The sequence below is a fragment of the Heterocephalus glaber genome, unplaced genomic scaffold, assembly GCF_053883595.1.
Source record: "Heterocephalus glaber isolate CG9 unplaced genomic scaffold, H.glaber_assembly_v1.0 deba00001504, whole genome shotgun sequence".
NCBI lineage: Eukaryota > Metazoa > Chordata > Mammalia > Rodentia > Bathyergidae > Heterocephalus > Heterocephalus glaber.
The window spans coordinates 4,563,455-4,579,597 of NW_028258324.1; the positions used below are offsets into that span (position 1 = coordinate 4,563,455).

The following is a 16,143-nucleotide window of genomic DNA, read 5'->3' on the forward strand; positions in this document are numbered from 1 at the left end:
ATTTCCAGGAGATGAAAAACTCCATTGAAAGTCTACACAGCAGAATGAGCGAATGTGAGGACAGAATTTCAGATATAGAAGATAAGATTGCAATTAGTGACCAGGAAAAGAAAAATTGCTTCAAAATTATAAGAGAACATGAGAAGTCAGTCCAGCAGCTGCTAGGTGATGCAAAGAAGAATAACATAAGACTGATTGGCGTCAATGAAGAAACAGGAGAGAGTGCAGATGACATAAAAAAAACTCTTCACAGAAATAATGTCAGAAAACTTCCCAAGCAGGGGAAAAGAGCTTGACATACAGATAAGTGAGACATATAGGACTCCAAAGAGCCTTAATCAAAAAAAATCTACACAGAGGCATATAATTGTTAAGATTCCAGAAACTCAACAGAAGAACAAAGTTCTCCAAGCAGTGAGAGAAAAGAAACAAATCACATACAAAGGAAAGCCCATCAGAATCACAGCACACTTCTCAACACAAACCATCAAGGCAAGAAGAGCTTGCAGTGACATATTCCAAGCCCTAAAAGAAAACAGCCTCCAATCCAGATTGATGTACCCTGCAAAACTATCTTTCAAAATGGATGGAGAAATAAGATACTTTCATGACAAAGAGCACCTTAGGAACTTCATGAATACCAAACCAGCACTCCAAAGAATTTTACACAATATCCTAGGAACAGACATTGAGGATCACAACCCCAGGAAGCAAAGCAGAATGAACCCATCTGGCACAACTAGAAATTAAATGTAAAGGGGGAGAACCCAACAAAAAGAAAAAGTCATGGCAATGACAAGTCAATACGTTTCATTTATAACCATCAACGTTAATGGTCTCAATTCACCAGTCAACAGAAATAGAGTGGCAGAATGGGTCAAGAAGTAAAATCCAACAATATGCTGCGTACAAGAAACACTTAATTCAAAAGGAAACTCATAGACTGAAAGTTAAAGGGTGGAAAACAATACTCGATGCGACAGGAACCCAAAAAAAAGCAGAAGTAGCTATCCTCTTGGCAGATCAAGTAGATTTCAAACCAACACTGATTAAGAGAGATGAAGAAGGACACTACATCCTTGTAAAGGGAAGAATCCGAGAGGAAGAGATGGCAATCATAAATATCTATGCACCAAACACTATTGCACCCAACTATATAAAACGAATACTAACGGACATGAAAAGTCATATATGCACTAATGCAATTGTAGTGGGGGACCTCAACACCCCACTGTCGCAAATAGATCAACTAGACAAAAACTAAGTGATGAAATACTAGAACTCAATCGAACTCTTGAACAAATGAACTTAACAGATGTTTACAGAGTCTTCCACCTCACAAAATCAGAATACACATTCTTCTCAGCTGCACATGGGTCATTCTCCAAAATAGACCACATACTCACACATAGAACATGTTTAAGTAAGTGCAAAGGAACTGAAGTTATCCCATGTATATTATCAGACCATAGTGCGATGAAATTGGAGATCCATAGCAAAAGAAACTCAAAAAATTTCATAAACATGTGGAAATTGAACAACACACTTCTGAATAACCAATGGGTCACACAGGAAATTAAAGAAGAAATCAGACAGTTCCTTCATTTAAATGATAATGACAATACAACATATCAGAATCTATGGGACACAATGAAAGCAGTCTTATGAGGGAAATTCATAGCAGTGAATACGCATATTAGGAAAACAGAGTGAGCCCAATTAAACAACCTGATGGTGCACCTCAAGCTTCTAGAAAAAGAAGAACAGGACAACCCCAAAGCTCATACAAGGGAGGACATTATAAAGATCAGAGGAGAAATCAATGCAGTGGAGACTAAGAGAATGATACAAAAAATCAATGAAGCCAAGAGTTGGTTCTCCGAAAGAATCAACAAAATTGACAAACCCTTAGCCAACCTTATCAGAAAAAGGAAAGAAAAGGCCCAAGTCCATGCAATTAGGAATGAAAAGGGTGAAATTGCAACAGACCCATCAGAAATCCAGAGGATCATCAATACCTACTTCCAGAACCTGTACGCCAATAGGATGGACAAGACAGAAGAAATGGACAGATTCCTAGATACATATGAATTACCAAAGTTGAACGAAGAAGACCTAAAAATTCTGAACAACCCAATATCAACCAATGAAATTGAAAACGTAATTAGAAACTCATCAACTAAGAAAAGCCCGGGCCCTGATGGCTTCACTGCTGAATTCTACAAGACATTTAGAGAGGAACTGCTGCCACTACTGTTTAAACTCTTCAATGAAATTGAAAGGGAAGCAGTACTCCCAAATTCATTCCTGGAAGCAAGCATCACCTTGATCCCCAAAGCAGAGAAAGACCCAACTGAAAAGGAGAACTATAGGCCAATCTCACTAATGAACATAGATCCAAAAATCCTTAATAAGATACTGGCAAACAGAATGCAGAAGATCATCAAGAAGATCATACACCCTGATCAAGTGAGATTCATCCCAGGGATGCAGGGATGGTTCAATATACGAAAATCAATCAATGTAATACACTATATCAATAGAGCCAAGGACAAAAACCATATGCTTATCTCCATAGATGCAGAAAAAGCATTTGACAAAATCCAACATGCATTTATGATAAAAACCCTACAAAAAACTGGACTAGATGGTCTCTACCTCAAACTGATAGAAGCCATCTATGAAAAACCAACAGCCAATATCATACTAAATGGTCAGAAACTGAAATCCTTCACACTAAAATCAGGAACAGGACAAGGATGTCCACTATCACCACTCTTGTTCAATATACTTCTGGAAACATTAGCCACGGCAATTAGACAAGAGAAAGAAATGAAAGGAATAAAGATAGGTAATGAAGAAGTCAAATTGTCATTATTTGCAGATGACATGATACTCTATATAGAAGACCCCAAGAAGTCCACCAAAAGTCTTCTAGACTTAATAACCAAATTCAGTCAAGTAGCTGGTTACAAGGTCAACACAAAAATCAATAGCTTTCCTCTACACGAATGACAGACTCACTGAGAGAGAAATAGGGCAGAGAATTCCTTTCACAATAGCATCCACAAAACTGAAATACCTAGGAATCATCCTAACGAAAGAAATCAAAGACCTCTTCTCTGAAAACTATGGCACTCTGAAAAGAGAGATTGAAGATGATATCAGAAAATGGACAGACATCCCCTGCTCCTGGGTAGGAAGGATTAATACAGTGAAAATGGCCATCCTTCCAAAACTGCTATATAGATTTAATGCAATTCCAATTGAGATCCCAGCAGCATACTTCATGGGCCTTGAGAAAACAATCCAAAAATTCATTTGGTGCAAGAAGAGACCCAGAATAGCAAAAGCAATTCTAGGTAACAGAGGCATGACAGGGGTTATCACAATCCCCAACCTGCAACTCTACTACAAAGCTACTGTGATAAAAACAGCATGGTACTGGCAAAGAAACAGACCTGAGGACCAGTGGAACAGATTAGAAGATGCAGAAACAATGCCAGACACACTCAGCCATCTCATCTTCGATAAAGGAGCCAAACACCCTCACTGGAGGAAAGATAGCCTCTTTAATAAATGGTGCTGGACAAATTGGGCTTCAACTTGCCAAAGATTAAAACTAGACCTGTATCTCTCACCATGCACTAAACTAAAATCAAAATGGATTAAAGATCTAAATATTCAAATAGAAATGCTGAACCATTTGGAACAGAGGTTAGGTAGAACCCTGGAAGACTTTGGTGTAGGAAAAGATTTTATGAACAAAACCTCAGTTGCCCGTGAACTAGCACAAACAATCAACAAGTGGGATCTCTTCTTATTAAAAGGCTTCTGCACAGCAAGAGAAACCACCAGCAGTGTGAAGAGACAACCCACAATGTGGGAAAAAGTCTTCACCTGCTCTTCTTCAGACAAAGGTCTACTATCTTGAATCTATAAAGAATTTAAAAAGATCAGACCTCCCAAATTTAAAGACCCAATCCAAAAATGAGCATCTGAAATGAGCAGACATTTCTCAGACAAAGAAGTAGAAATAGCAGATAAATACATTACAAAATGTTCAGCATCACTGGTCATTCGAGAGATGCAAATGAAAACAAGGCTGAGATTCCATTTCAGTCCAGAAAGAATGGCTGCTATCATGAAATCAACCAATAACAAATGCTGACGGGGCTGTGGGGAAAGAGGAACCCTGCTCCACTGCTGGTGGGAGTGTAGACTTGTGCAAGCACTGTGGAAATCAGTATGGAGATACTTCAAAGAACTAGGAGTGGAAGTCCCATTTGACCCCGCTATTCCACTGCTCGGGATCTTCCCCAAAGAATTAAAAGAGTCATACCACAGTTATGTATGTGTGGCCATGTTCATAGCACAGTTTGTGATAGCTAAAACTTGGAAACAGCCCAAATGCCCATCAACTCTGGAGACTGGATAAAGAAAATGTGGTTTTTTAATAAAATGGAGTACTACTCAGCCATAAAAAATGAGAAATTAGAGACATATAGCTAAGTGGATGCACATTGAGGTGATACTCTTAAGTGAAATAAATACGACACACATGTATAAATACCGAATCATTTCTTTGGTGTGAGAAACTGAAAGTGTAAATAAGGACTAAATGTATAATAGGTAATGTGAAATTGGAAGAAAAGGGGCAAAGGGGAAGGAAGTGGGAGGGCTAGGAGAAAGGATAGAAGGGAATGGGATTAATATGAGAAAATGGAAAAATAGGAACAAAATCTTTGTAAATAGGGAGGAATGGAGGGGTTGAAGGGAGGTCTGGGCAAGGGTGAAAAATAAGAACCAAGAGAGAATATGTAAAGGTGCAAATTTCCAATGATGAATGTCATTGTACTGTATACCTAAGATGTACCAATGATTAGAATGAATAATCGATAATGCAAAATAGGAATAAAAGGTCCAAAGGGGTAGGGGTAGTGGGAGGGGCAGGGGAAAGGAAAGAAGGGAAAGGAAAAATGCTGAGAAATGGAAAAAATGGAAATAAAGTCTTTGTAAATAGGGAAGGGTGGAGAGGGTGAAGGGAGGGCTAGGAATGGGGAAAAAATAAGAACCAAGATGCATTATGTAAAGGTACAATTCCCAATGAGAAATGTAATTGTGTTGTATACCTACAATGTACCAATAAAAGAGTTTATTAAAGTGCAAAAAAAAAAAAGACCCATATCAATTCAGTTAGAAATATAAAAGGGCATCTTGAAGTAATGAACAGGTTCCTTGATACCAAAACTGAATCAAGAAGATGTAAAAATATTGAACAGCCTTGTAGCAGGCAGTGAAATTCAGGCAGTGATTAAAAAAGACCTATCAAGACATATGAATAAACAGATTCAGCCATACAACAGGGACACTTGAATACCCATGTTTATAGCAACACAACTCATAAAAGCTAAAGCTTGGAAGAGGTCTATAGATGTGTCAGGAGATGAATGGATAAAGAAAATGTGGTATTTATACATGATAGAGTACTGCTTTACCATAAACAAGGATAACTTTGGATGTACCTTGAGACCATAATGTTAAGTGAAATGAATGAGACACAGGTTTAAATATTGCATAAATTTTCTTATGCGAGAAACTCAAAATATAAATAATTAAGCCCCCCAGAAAGGTAAACAGGAAACTGGGACATAGATCTTTTGCAAATAATAAGAAGATCCAGAGATGAAGGGAGAAGGGAGAGAGAGGATGTGAAGGAGAATAAAAAGAATTAATGTAAAGTACATGTACCTACTCTCTAAAGATGAATGTAAACATTACTTACTGCAGACATGTACTAAAAGAAAAAAAATGATAGGAGGGAATATGGCAAATGACAATGAATTTTAAGTAAGTACAGCATTTTGTGAGATTTGCTTTTAGTTTTTTGAAGGTCAGTGGCAATTTAATTCTAATCCCTTCAGAAACTCTGATTCACAAACCAGGAGCAAGAGTGCATTTGCACAAACACACACCATTGCCATCGTCCTGGGCCCTGCCTTCCCCGGGACCTGCTTCCGGGCTCCCTGACTCTGTGTCCAGAGCCGGTGTCCCGAGCCGCACCCGGATGCCAAGCCTGTAGGGTGGCCGTGCACCCCAAGCACACTCTCACTGGCCCCTGTCCCGGGAGAGTCCATGGTGCAGCAGCTGCTCAGCCACCCAGCCTCTCATTGCTGGCCCGGATCACATGTCCAGGTGTTTGTGGAGTCTGTGGCTTTTCTTCTTCTTGTTCCTGTTGCCGTACTTTTTCCAGGGCTCCGAGCCGCATTTCTCGGCACTCGTGGTGGCTGCGGTCACCAGGCCGCTGCCCGGCTGGTACTCCATCACGGCCTGCATCCCTCTGGTCAGCACCCGAACGTTCTCTTGATGAAAAAATGTTTTGTCAACTACGTTTTCAATCTGTTTCTTTTTTGTTTCTCCTCGGCTGCGTTTTTGTTTCTTCACGGTTCATCCTGCTCTCCAGGAGTTGCTGGTGTTGATACTGAAACATCACAGGGTCTGTTCTGGGAGGGAGATGGCAGGGCAGCAGTTTACCCCGAAGTAGTCCTTTAGGATGTAGTGCACAGAGCAAGGCTGGTCTGGCTGGCCGTGTGCCATCATGAATCCGTGCATGTATCCATAAGCTGGCAGCAATTCTTCTGAGGTTGGATAGTGGTGAGGATCTTCGTTTTCCCTGGGCCTTACAATGTTGATGTTGTAGGTCGCTTCCAGGACCTGCTGTGGAATGTTCTGGCACATGACTGACACAGGAGGGACGTGACCTCGCATCTGGTGGACAGACAGGATTCTGCTGCAGGCCATCTCTGCCTTGGTGGACACAAAGGACAGCATCACCAGGCCAGGCAGTCACACAGGCAGAGACCGGGCTGCACGTAGAGGGTCTGGAAGTGCTTGGTGTGTCTGGGCGTGGCGGACACTGCCACTTTCTTGTTGGCCATGATGGTGTTGATGGTGGAACTCTTGCCAATATTAGGCCACCAGGCAGGCCCACGGTGAGCTGCCCAGCCTTCACCCTACTCCCGGTGTGCCTCCGCTTCAAGAGCTCCAGCAGCTCCCGCTTGGACAGGTGGCTGAGGTTTCGAGGCCTCCTCAGCTGAGCTTCCATAACCGCAGCCCCTGGGTCTGCAGGATGGCTCTCCTCCTCAGTGCCACTCCCCTCCTCCGAGGACATCTGCAGGTCCTCCTCCTTCCTCCCAGCAGTCCTTGTACTCGCTGTCGTCATTGCTGTTGCTGTCCTCCTCGCTGCTAGCTGCAGCCTCACTGCGTGGGTGGGGGTGGCCCTCGGCGCATGAAGCTACGTGCTCCTCAGAGCTGGAGTCTTCAGACTCGGCGGTGGTGCTGGCTTCCCCGGTGTCTGGGTTCTCTGTCTCCTCAGAGTCCCCATTTGGCTGGGTGGCTCCGGTCAAAGCCGACCAGAAAATAACCTGCATGCCTTCTTGTTCAAAGTAGGTGGCCCAGGTGCCACGCTGCTCAGCGGTCAGCAGGTCTGCCTTGTTGACCAGGATGACGTTCCCCTTAGCGGAGTCCAGCTCTTTCATGTAACATTCCAAATCCTCACAGCAAAACAGGAGTGGGTTCCGAGGATCTACTATCTGGACCACAATATCACTTCTCTCAGTGACCCTCCAGAGCTGATGCCAAAAGTCCAAGTTTCCTTCAAATGGAGTTAATATCAACTTTTGTTCCTTTTCTAGCTGGACAAGCTGACATCTCCATTTCAGGAAGTTACCTTTCTCCACCTGAGTTCTTCTGGGCTAGTTTTTTTTTGTCCCAGATTGGTCTCCATGGTATGCTCAGAAATTGTCTGTTTTCTTCACTAAGCTTCTGAATTCTCTGGCTCTCCTCAAAAGACAGCAGTCCAGTTCTGGCCTCAGGGTGCACAAACTTAGTATTTAGCTTCTCAGCTGTGAACTCTGTTCCTGCAAGTTCTGCAGTTGCGAGAAAGTCGTGGAGGGAGCTCTGTTCAGTCACTGACTCTAGATTGAGATGGCCCCAGTCATAGCTGTCGTTGAGTTCACTTGTGTGCAGGCAGGAGTCAGTGTGACAGTGGCTATAGCTCCTCTGAGTCTGGTGGCAGGTAAGGGCCCAGCCCAGAGACCCATTACCTGGTGCCTTCCTGAGGCCCATAGAATCCCTGGTGTGGTACAGCCCTAACGAGTTTTGCTGTTTTTAATGTCATTTTTTTAAAGGAGAAAAAAATCGTGAAAGTAATACTTGTGAGTCTCCTCTTACTCATCTCCCAAAGTGCATCTCTACTTTTTCCTACCCTCAGTTCAGGAAATTGTTGCTAATGGTATGGTATGTATTATTCCATATACTGTTTATGAAAATTACATAATTTTTAAAGTGAAAAGTAGAATAATCCTTTCAAATATGTATTACTCATGTGAGTCAAAAATGCAGTGTTAGAAACACTTTACAAACTCATTACAATCCCATGAGGTACATATTATTATCCCCATTTTAAAGTATTAGGAAACTGAGGCACAGGAATGTTAAGCGTCTTGTCCAAGGTTATACATTTTGGTCCTTATTTACCCTTTTGGTTTCTCACACTGGAGAAACTGTGATATTTAAATGTGTGTCCAGTTTATTTCATTTAAGAGTATGGTCTCAAGATGCATCTATTTATCTGGAAATGTCTCACCTTTATCCTTCTTTATGTCAGAATAGTACTCCATTGTATAAAAACCACATTTCTTTATCCATTCATCCGTTGATGGACATTTGGGCTGTTTACAAGAGTTAGCTATTACAGACTGTGTTACTGTAAACTTGGGTGTGTATAAATTGCTATAGTTTGATGCTTTTAATTCTCCTTGGAAGTTACTAAGAAGGGGAATAGCTGGGTCAAATGGAGCCTCTAGTTTTAGTTTTTTGAGGAATCTTCCCCACTGATTTTCACAGTGGTTGCACTAGTCTACACTCCTGTCAGTAGTGCGGAAGAGCTCCTTTTCCCCCACAGCCCCACCAACATTTGGTATTGGTTGATTTCTTGATAATAGGCATTCTGTCTGGAATAAGATGGAATCTCAGTGTTGTTTTAATTACATCTCTCAAATGATCAGTGACATTGGACATTTTCTCATATATTTATTTGCCATTTGTATTTCTTCATCTGAGAAATGTCTGTTCATTTTAGATGCCCATTTTTGTATTGGGTCTTTAAATTTGGAGGAGGTCTGATTTTTTTGAGTTCTTCATATATTCTAAATACTAGTTTTTCTGTCTGAGGAACAGCTGGAAAAAATTTTCTCACACTGTGGGTTGTGTCTGTACTCTGTTGGTAGTTTCTTTTGCTGTGCAGAAGCTTTTTAATAAGATGAGATCCCAGTTGTCAATTCTTTGTGGTATTTCCTGAGCTATTGGAGTTTTGTTCATAAAGTTTTTGCCTATACCTCTGTCTTCAAGAGTTCTACCTAGCCTGTCTTCCAGCAGATTTAGTGTTTCTGTTTTCATATTTAGAGTTTGGATCTGTTTTGATTGTAGTTTAGTGCATGGTGAGAGATATGGGTCTAGTTTTAATCTTTGACATGTGGAAAGCCGGTTTATCAAACACTATTTAATAAAGAGGCTTTCTTCCAGTGGAAGTGTTTTGCCCCTGTGTCAAAGATAAGGTGGCTGAGTGTGTTTGCAGTTGTTTCTGCATCTTTTAATCTGTTCTATTTTTTTGACTTTTTTTTTTTTGGTGTCAATACCATGCTATTTTTATCACAGTAGCTTTGTACTAGTCAGCGATTGTGATGCCCCTTGCTTTGCCTTTGTTGCCCAGAATTGCTTTTGCTATTCTAGGTCTCTTCTGGTTTCAAATGAATTTTAGCGTTGTTTTCTGTAATTCAGTGATGATATGCTCTTGGTATTTTGATTGGGATTGCATTAAATCTGTAAAACAATTTTGGAAGTGTGGCCATTTTCACTATATTTGTTCTTCCTACTCATTAACAAAGGATCTCTTTCTATTTTCTGATATCCTCTTCAATTTCCTTTTTTAGAGTACTGTAGTTTTCAATGTGTAAAGGTGTTTTGTTTCCTTTGTTAGATTGATTCCTGAGTATTTCAGATTTTTGACTATTCTTTTTTTTTTTTGGTACTGGGGTTTGAACTCAGGTCCTTGCGCTTTTGAGGCAGGAGGCAGAACCGCTGAGCTAAATCCCCAGCCCAGTATTTCAGTTTTTTGATTCTATTGGTGAAAGGGGTGTGGTTTCTCTAATTTCTCAGTGAGTTTGTTATTTGTGTAGAGGAACACTGTTGATTTTTGAGTGTTGTCTTTGTATCCAGCTACACTATTGAATTTGGTTTTTAAATGTAGAAATCTTTTGGTGGAGCTTTTGGGGTCTTCTATGTAGAGTATCCTGTCATCTGCAAATAATGAGAATTTAAGTTCTTCCTTCTTTATCCTTATTCCTTTTTTCCCCCATTGTCTAATTGTTCTGGCTGATGTTTCCAGACCTATATGAATAAGAGTGGTGATAGTGGACATCTTTGTCTTGTTCTTGATTTTAGAGTGAAAACTTTCAGTTTTTTACCATTTAGCGTGATGTTGGCTGTTGGTTTGTCATAGATAGCTTTTATCAGATTGAGATAAGGACCATCTATTCAAATTTTATGTATGGTTTTTATCAAGAATAGGTGTTGGACTTTGTCACATGCTTTTTCTGCATATACTGAGATGGTCATTGGCTCTGAGATGATCTTTGGCTCTGTTGATCTGATGTATTACATTTATTAATTTGCATATATTGAACCATCCATGCATCCCTGGGATGAATTCTCCTTGGTCATGGTGTATAATCTTCTTGATGATTTGCTGCATTCCATTTTCTAGTAGCTTATTGAGAATTTTTATGTCTGTGTTTATTAGAGAGATTGACCTATAGTTCTCTTTTTCCATTGGATCCTTCTCTGGTTTTGGTAGTAGGGTAATGCTTGCTTCTGGGAATGAGTTTGGGAGCATTGCTTCCCTTTTAGTTTCATTAAAGAGTTTGTGGAGTAGTGGCATTAAGTCATCTCTGAATTTCCTGGAGAATTCAGCAGTGACTGTGTCGGGAACTAGGCTTTTCTTTGTTGGTAGAATTTAATTATATCTTCAATTTCATTGACTGATACTGGGTTTTTAAAAATTTTTATATCTTCTTGATTCAGCTTTGGTAGTCCATTTCTTCTATGTTTTCCATCTTATTAGAAGATAGGTTCTTGGGGCCGGGATTTAGCTCAGTGGTTCCGGCACCTGCCACTCAAGCGCAAGGTCCTGAGTTCGATCCCCGGTACCAAAAAAAAAAGAAGTTAGGTTCTTGAAGTAGGTATTGATGATCTTTTAGATTTCCACAGGATCTATTGTGATTTCACCCTTTTCATTCCTAATTGCATGGATTTGAGTCTTTTCTTTTTATTCTTCTTAAATTCTTTTATTGGTACATTTTAGGTATACAATACATTTACACTCATCATTGGGAACTTGTACCTTTACATGATGTATCTTGGTTCTTATTTTTTCCCCATTCCCCTGCTCACCCTTCAACCTCTCCATCCCTCCCTATTTACAAAGAATTTGTTTCCATTTTTTCCATTCCCTTCTTTCCTTTGAGTCTTTTCTTTTTTTTTTTTTTGATAAGGTTGGCTAAGGGTTTGCCAGTTTTACTTAATCTTTCAAAGAACCAATGCTTCGATTCATTGATTCTTTTTATTGTTTTCTTAGTCTCAGTTGCATTGATTTCTGCTCTGCTCTTTACAATTTCTTCCCTTGTATGAGCTTTGGGCTTAATTTGCTTTTCTTTTTCTAGGAGATTGAGGTTTAACATTAGGTTGTTTGTTTGAACTTGCTCTATTTTTTTGATATGGGAATTCACCACTATAAATTTCTCTTGTAGGACTTCTTTCATTGTGTCCCATAAGATCCAATATATTGCATTGGCATTATCATTTATTTGTAGAAATTGTCTGATTTCTTCTTTAATTTCAGTTGTGACCCATTGGTTGTTCAGGAGGGTGTTAATTTCCACATGTTTATAAAGTTTTTGTGGTTTCTTTTGCCACTGATTTTCAATTTCATTGCAATATGGTCTGATAATATGTGTGGGATAATTTCAATTCCTTTGCCTTTACTTAAGCATGTTCTTTGAGCTAGCAGGTGGTCTGTTTTGGAGAATTTCTTGTGTACAGCTAAGAAGAATGTGTATTCTGATGTCGTGGGGTGGAACACTCTATAGACATCTACTAAATCCATTTGTTCAAAAGTTTGGTTCAGTTCTGTGATTTCTTTGTTGAATTTTTGTCTGGTTGATCTGTTTATTTGTGAGAGTGGGGTATTGAGGTCCCCCATTACAATTGTGTTAGTGCTTATTTGATTTTTTATGTCTGTTAATATTTGTTTTATATAGTTGGGTGGACTGGTATTTGGTACATATAGATTTATGATTGTTATCTCTTCCTTTTGGAGTGCCAGTCTGCTTCTTTTAATTGGTGAATTGTGACCATTTACATTACTGGTTATGACTGATACATATTGACTTATTTTTGTCATGTTATTTTCCTGTTGTTGTTTCCCATTCTTTCCCTTCTGTTTAAGTACTTGCCTTGACTGGTGGATTCATTCTTTTGGGGTTCATTAGTTGTAGTCCTCATTGTCTTTTTCTAGAATTTTTTTTTTTTTTTTTGGTACCAGGGATCAAACTTGGGACCTTGTACTTGTGAGTCAGGTGATGGAACCACTGAGCTAAATCCCTGGCCCTCTAGAATGTTCTTCAGAATGTTTTGGAGTACTGGTTTGGTAGTCATGAATTCTTTCAGGTGTTCTTTGTTATCGAAGTATCTTATTTCTCCATCAGTTTTGAAAAATAGTTTTGCGGGTACATCAATCTAGGTTAGAGGTTGTTTTCTTTCTTTTTCTTTGTATATCCTTTTATTGGTACATTTTAGGTGTACAACATAATGACATTCATCATTGGAGATATGCACCTTTACATACTCTCTTGGTTCTTATTTTTCCCCCTTCCCCTACCCTCCCTTCAACCCCTCCATCCCTCCCTATTTGCAAAGACTTTGTTTCCATTTTTTCGTTTTCTCATATTGATTCCATTCCCCTCTTTCCTTTCCCCTAGCCCTCCCACTTCCCCCTCCCCTTTGCCCCTTTTCTTCCTCTTTCACATTATCTATTATACCTTTTAGTCCTTATTTTATTTGGACTTTCAGTTTCTCACACTAGAGAAACTATTCTGTATTTACAAATGTGTGTCCTGTTTATTTCACTTAAGAGTATCAACTCAATGTGCATCCATTTAGCAATAAATGTCTCTAATTTTGGAGGTTGTTTTCTTTTAGGGTTGAAATACTTCTCTCCAGGCTCTTTGTCTTAAGGGTTTGTGTTGTGAAGTCTGCTGTGATTCTGATGGGCTTTCCTTCATAGGTAATTTGTTTCATTAACAGCTTTTAATATTCTGTTCTTATGTTGAATTTCTAAAATCTTGACTATTGTATGCCTTAGTGTAGATTTTTTTTTTTTTGATCATGGTGAATTGAAGTTCTATATGCCTCACTTATCTGTATGTCAAATTCTTATTCTGTGTTTGGGAAATTTTGTGTCATTACTTCTGTAAACAGGTTTTTTATGTTGTTTGTGCTACCTCCTGCTTTTTCATTGATTCCCATCAATCTTATGCTATTCTTCGTTGCATCATTTAGCAGCTGTTGGATTGAGTTTTTTGTGTTACCTTGCTATTTTTTTTTTTGTTCTTTTATTGGTACATTTTAGGTATACAATTCATTTACATTTATCATTGGGTGTTTGTACCTGTACATGATATATCTTCGTTCTTATTTTTTTCCCCATTACCTGTGCGCCCTTCACCCCCTCTGCCCTTCCCTATTTACATAGATTTCATTTCCATTTTTTTTTCTTTTCTCATAGTTTTTCCTTTCCCCTTCCCCTCCCTTCACTCCTTCATCTTTGGACCTTTTTTCCTATTTCAAATTATCAGTTACTCATTTTAATCATTTTAACCCTTGTTTACACTATCAGTTTCTCACACTAGAGAAACTATTCTGTATTTAAACATGTGTGTCCTATTTATTTCACTTAAGAGTATGGCCTCGATATGCATCCATTTAGCTATAAATGACTCTAGTTTTTCATTCTTTATGGCTGAGTAGTACTCCATTTTATAAAAAAACACATTTTCTATATCCAGTTTCCAGTTGATGGGCACTTGGGCTGCTTCCAAGCTTTAGCTATTACAAACTGTGTCGCTATGAATATGGGTGCACATATATCACTGTGGTATGATTCTTTTTTTTTTGTGGTGTGATTCTTTTAGTTCTTTTGGTTCAAATGGGATCTCTAGTCCTAGTTCTTTGAGGTATCTCCATACTGACTTCTACAGTGGTTGCACCAGTCTGCACTCCCACCAACAATGGAGATGGGTTCATTTCTCCCCACATCCCCACCAGCATTTGTTATTTGTTGATTTCTTGATAGTAGCCATTCTTTCTGGGGTGAGGTGGAATCTCAGTGTTGTTTTCATCTGCATCTCTTGAATGACGAGTGATGTTGAACATTTTTTCATATATTTGTTTGCTGCTTTTAATTCATTGAGAAATGTCTGTTCATTTCAGATGCCCATTTTTGAATTGGGTCTTTGAATTTAGGGGGGGGTCTGATTTTTTTCAATTCTTTATATATTCTAGATAGTAGTCCTTTGTCTGAGGTAGAGCTGCCAAAATTTTTTCCCCATATTGTAGGTTGTCTGTTAGCTCTGTTGGTGGTTTCTTTTACAGTGCAGAAGCTTTTTAATAAGATGAGATCCCAGTTGTTGATTCTTTCTCCTAGTTCCTGTGATGCTGAGGTTTTGTTCATGAATTCTTTTCCTATGCCAATGTCTTCAAGAGTTCTACCTAACTCATCTTCCAGCAAGTTTAGTGTTTCTGTCTTAATATTTAGATCTTTAATCCACTTTGATCATAGTTTAGTGCATGGTGATAGGTATGGGTCTAGTTTTAATCTTTGGCAGATTGAAATCCAGTTTTTCCAACACCATTTATTAAATAGGCTGTCTTTCCTCCAATGATGGTGGTTGGCTTCTTTGTCAAAGATGAGGTGGCTGAGCATGTCTGGAGTTGTTTCTGGATCTTCTAATCTATTCCACTGATCCTCAGGTCTGTTCCTTTGCCAGTACCATGCTGATTTTATCACAGTAGCTTTGTAGTATAGTTTCAAGTTGGGGATTGTGGTACCCCCAGCCACGTCTCTGTTGCTTAGAATTGCTTTAGCTATTCTAGCTCTCTTATGGTTCCAAATGAATTTTTGGATTGTTTTCTCTAGTTCTGTGAAGTATATTGTTGGAATTTCAATTGGCATTGCTTTGAATCTATATAGTAGTTTTGGAAGTATGGCCATTTTTACTATATTGGTTCTTCCTATCCAAGAGCAAGGGATGTCTTTCCATTTTCTTGTATCCTCTTCAATCTCTTTTTTCAGAGTGCTGTAGTTTTCAGTGTAGAGGTCTTTTGCTTCCTTTATTAGATTGATTCCTAGATATTTCATTTTTTGGGAAGCTATTGTAAAAGGAATTGTTTCCCTAATTTCTCTCTCAGTGAGTCTGTTATTTGCGTACAAGAAGGCTGTTGTTTTTGAGTGTTGACCTTTTAGCTAGCTACTCTACTGAATCTGTCAATTAAGTCTAGAAGTCTTCTGGTGGAGTTTTTTAGGTCTTTTATGTAAAGTACCATATCATCAGCAAATAATGACAGTTTAACTTCTTCCTTTCCTATCTTTATTCCTTTTATTTCTTTCTCTTGTCTAATTGCTGTGGCTAATGTTTCCAGAACTATATTGAACAGGAGTGGTGATAGTGGGCATCCTTGTCTTATTCCTGATTTTAGCGTGCAAGTTTTCAGTTTTTGACCATTTAGTATGATGTTGGCTGTTGGTTTTTCATAGATAGCCTTAATCAGGTTGAGATAAAGACCTTCTATTCCAATTTTCTGTAGGGTTTTTATCATGAATGGGTGCTGGATTTTGTCGAATGCTTTTTCTGCATCTGTTGAGATGATCATATGGTTTTTGTCCTTGTCTCTGTTAATATGGTGTATTACATTTATTGATTTACGAATGTTGAACCATCCTTGCATCCCTGGGATAAATCCGACTTC

The 16,143-nt window shown here is 39.1% G+C and overlaps 1 protein-coding gene and 1 pseudogene across 1 annotated transcript in view; one reads left to right on the plus strand and one right to left on the minus strand.

Annotated features, from left to right (window-relative positions):
* Dock3 (dedicator of cytokinesis 3) overlaps positions 1 to 16,143 on the plus strand; it is a 633,495-nt gene that overhangs the window by 36,220 nt on the left and 581,132 nt on the right. The gene's annotated exons all lie outside the window — the stretch shown is intronic.
* Positions 6,184 to 8,208, minus strand: LOC101718583 (large subunit GTPase 1 homolog pseudogene; annotated as a pseudogene).